The 4525-nt window shown below is 38.1% G+C and overlaps 1 non-coding gene across 1 annotated transcript; it reads right to left on the bottom strand.

Annotated features, from left to right (window-relative positions):
• Window positions 1-1985: 1985 nt before the first annotated feature.
• TRNAE-UUC (transfer RNA glutamic acid (anticodon UUC)) lies at window positions 1986-2058 on the bottom strand. The gene has a single exon. It is a non-coding gene; the product is annotated as a tRNA-Glu (tRNA).
• Window positions 2059-4525: the final 2467 nt, after the last annotated feature.

Below are 4525 nucleotides of genomic sequence, written 5' to 3'. Positions count from 1 at the left end.
TACGATCCCCCGGGCTCCACCCACAGAGATTCAGTTAGTAAGTCTTGGGCAAGGCCCAGATATTCATATTAAAAATATATATATGTCAAGTGATTCTTCTGCATGTAGTCCAAGGACCACACTCTTAAGATTAAACAGTGACATGTAAGACTAGTGCTAGGGGGCCAGCAGGGGCTGTGGTCCAAAAGCAATGATAGTGACTTGACCAGGGTAGGAACAGTGAGTTGGGAGAGAAATAGGTGGATAGAGGTTATACTATGGAGGTGGAACCAACAGAACTTAGTGATGCGTTGAAGGAGAGGGAAGTATTGAGGATGCCACCATTATTTAGACCATCATGTTTGTGATTATTCAAGTGACATACCCATTGGAATTGTGCTCACTCCATAGTATAATACTCACAAAATGGAAGAAACAGATAATTCATATCAATGTATAACAAAAACTACTGTAATGATGTAAAGTAATTAGCCTCCAACTAATAAAAATTAAAAAAAAAAAAGTGCAAAAAAAAAAAAAAAAGAAACAGATAAATACAAAGTCAATCTTTTTCCCATCAAAATAATTAGGGTAACAAATTGGAACACACTGATTTCCTTAATTCAGTAGGTGAATCCATCATCATGAATGAATAAATGTTTTAAATATCATCCCCCAGACAAAGTAGCAAAAGTACCTACTCTTTATGAAGCACATAACTCTTTCAAAGAAGTCAACTTTATTCAAATTGTTTCAAACTGTTCATAAAATTTTTCAAGGAGAAATCATAAAATTCTCAAGACTGCAAAACTAGATAAGGACCCTTCTTTTCTCTAGACAAGGAAGCAAGTACAGAAGTACAGAAGAGAGGCGTGTAAATATATGATTGCCATAGAAAACTTTTCAGAGTAGGGCAGACTAATTTGGAGAAAGAGAATTAATTCCTATTGGGTGTTTAATTTTTTAACTTTATGTGTGTGTGTGTTTAAATTTTTTTCACTTTATCTAACAATCATCCTATGGAGTAGAAATCATTACCATATCTATTCTACACTCAGGACTTGATAATGGTGGCAGAATGTCAAATAACTACTAACAAATGAAAACTTTTTGCCTCACCTCTTCCATTCAAGAACATTCTAATCAATTAAAGAGTCAAGTTTTAAAAGAAAGCTATCAAACAATCCATAGAAATGGGTAAATATTTACCAGCTCATAGGATGGAGACATTATAGATTTTATAAACATGAAGCATAAAGCAAAAACATTAATAAATTTGCCTACAGATATGTATTTAAAATCTCCACATAAAAATATCACCAGCCAAATTTAAGACACAAATAACAGAGGGTAAAAATACCCGTAGCCACTATAATACAGAGTTGATACCTTTCCACAATGTGGTGGTTGCTTTGGTGTCGAACTACTTCAATTTGAATCCTGGCTCTGCCTTTTACTTGCTGTGTGACCTGGGGCAAGTTGTTAAATGTCTCTGTTTCTATTTTCCTCATCCATATAATGGGAATGATAAGAGTACCTACTTATTCATGAGCCCTAAAAATGCTCATGACCTTTGACACAATCAATGGCGACTTCTAGGAATCTAGTCTAAGGAACCTACTAGAAAAACAAATTAAAATGTGAAAAGAGCCTATACTTTCAACAACAGGAGATTAGATTGTGGTACCTCCATACATAAGAATAGTACATTGCTGCTAAAAATCACATTTAATCTCATGATATGTGGAGATGGTCAAAATATAGTTAATCAAACAAGTGGTATACAAATCAATTGGATCCCATGCATATGTGTGCAGGTGGCTATGTGTCCAAAACACTCTGAAATAAAATGCACCATAATAATACCTATGGTTATGTCTGCATGATAAAATCATGAGTAGTTTTTCTTCCTTCTTCACACTTTATTAACACATTTTATCCAATGAATGTGTATTTTTTTAATTAATTTTTCATTTTGTCATGTCAGGAGGCTTGTGGGATCTTAGTTCCCCAGCCAGGAATTGAACCCAGGGTCATGGCAGTGAAAGTGCCAAGTCCTAACCACTAGACTGCCAGGGAATTCCCTGTATTGTTTAACAAGGAAAGAAAAGTTAAATGCACTTTGGGTTGGTTCTAGCATATTTGAAAATTTAAGAGAAATTACAGGAACCCAGAAAAGATGAGAATCCATACATAAAGTTTCCCTCCTCTAGTGACATGATCATCAGAGGTTATGGAGGGAACCTTGGCATTGACTCCTTGGTGATCGCAACTTCTTTGCAGCCAGGAATGTAAAATGCAGAGGCCATCCCAATACTACCCTGTCACATAGCAACCTTCTTACCTTCTTCTCACTTCTCCCTTCTGCACTCTCACGCCTTTTCCACCATGTTGGAGAGGAGGATACAGCCTTTTCCCCGTCCATCTAGGAGAGCTCTGAACTCAGAGGCTGAGAAGCTCATTCACGCCTTTGTGGTAAGAGGATTAAATGCACTCTTCATTCTGTCATTGGGCTAGTGCCTGGGCCTGGAGTCTTAGCCATGGATGGTGTTAGTCCTCTGTGTGCTATATACATTTCCAGTGCTCATATCCAGAATGTTGCCCCTTACATACAAAGAACACTATGTTCCTATAGATTCTCTCAGCAAAAAGGTTGCCATTTGGCTACTTGGTAAGGACTCACACTCTATTTCAATATTAACTAAATATTTTCACTACCCCACGGAGCCTTCTAGAAGAGGTGAGGCCTGTGACCAGACTGGGACTAGTAGGATGAGAGTGAGGCATCTAGTGCCTCTTTGAATTGTACACCCTGTGTGCTCAATTACTGAACCCTAGTCTCCACCCTGAAGCATGAGGCTAACATTTATCCCTAATAAAATGTCCAAGGTCTTCAAGATATTAATAGAAAATCATTGATAGAAGAAAGCTTTTAATTTCTTTAAATCTTGGTTCATTAAACATCTTAGGTCAGAAGTTGAAAGCATTCATTCAAAAAGATTTCCCTGGAGGTCCGCTGTTTAAGAGGTTACACGCCCATTGCAGAATGCATCGGTTCAATCCCTGGTCAGGTAACTAAGGTCCCACATATCATGTGGCGCAGCCAAAAAATTAAAACAACAACAACAAAAACAATTTGACATGCTTGTATGAGGTTCCAGGGACCCAGAGACTGACAGGATGGGGAAGGAGTGGGTGTGCACAGGGTCATTACAATGCGTTCACAAGGCCATATGTTTTGTAAAATTTGCAAAAGATTTTTCATGACAGCTGGTTAAGCCTACTGCTCTTCTCTCCTCTGACTTTCATGTCACCTCCATTTCCCCTTGTGGCAGGTGGCATCGGAATGGCCTCACACATTTTGGGGAGTGAGCTAGAGGAAGTTGACTTAGGATAGATCAATTTTGAGTTTAGTAAGACATATTTATGGGGTTTGCAGTTACTTCCATGACTAGTTACATTATCCCTAAGCATCTCACTGTAGGAATGACTTGTGGAACGTTTGTACCATCCACTAGGCTGACTCACCTGGAGCCAAGACATAATGGTACGGAAGTCATGGTGTCTGGGTACACATCCTATAGCAGCTGGTACCAAAAGTGGGCAGTAGTGGAAAACAATCAGGGCTATAGTGCACCGAGTCAGAAGCTTAGTCTTTGGAAAATTCTTTCAAATCTTACATATAGAGAGCCCAGATAGCTCAGTCGGTAGAGCATCAGACTTTTAATCAAATCTTACATATAGATTTAAAGAGAGCAAGAGAGATTTTCCTAAATTTGACAATAGAAACAATTTGTAATTAGATGAACTACCAACAAAGAGTTGTGAAGCTGGGAGGGGGGAAAAAAAGGTTTTTTTAAACTAACAATGATATGAAACAAATTCCAACCAATAATGATAGAGGAAAGAAAAATGATCTTCCAAGTCTCTCCACAGAGAATACTATAAAATTGTCATATGCACAAGTGATTAAAGAATATGTCAGACAGTTGCTTAAAAAAATAATGTGTTACTTTTCTGGATTTTATGATGTCTGTGGTATTTGTAAGCTTTCCAAATTTGTGATTTATGTGATTTATTTTCCCTTTCTAAATAAACATTGACTTTTGTACCAAATTTTGAATTTGTGATTTAGGTTGCTTTTCTTAAAGAGAGTCACACAAATTTGGTAAGCTTCAGGCCTTCCAAATCTGGACCTGCTTCTGGTAGGAGATGAAAGATCACAGAGATTTGTGGGTATATTCATGATTTGTGTAAGTCCTCCACAAAACATTTTTAATAATAAATAGTGAGTTATGCATTAAATTCCTGTCTTGTCTCAGTTACCCATACCTGGGGAAAGGCTTGCTTGGTGCACCCACGAAGCAGAGTTGGGCTGCCTGGCCTGAAAACCATGCAGCAAGGAGCAGATCGTCACCCCTGTGGGGAGCCACAACTTGCCTATCACCCAGAGCATTGTTTGTCAATTACACACAGAAAAAATTTCACCACCCCCTACACTTCCTCTTGCATGTGGACTCAAAGCCAAAGTATTTACTGAGAATGC

The sequence above is a fragment of the Odocoileus virginianus genome, unplaced genomic scaffold (assembly GCF_023699985.2).
Source record: "Odocoileus virginianus isolate 20LAN1187 ecotype Illinois unplaced genomic scaffold, Ovbor_1.2 Unplaced_Scaffold_7, whole genome shotgun sequence".
In the NCBI taxonomy this organism is placed as follows: Eukaryota; Metazoa; Chordata; class Mammalia; order Artiodactyla; family Cervidae; genus Odocoileus; species Odocoileus virginianus.
Note: the sequence above shows the minus strand (reverse complement) of the source record. Positions and strands in the feature narration are given on the sequence as shown.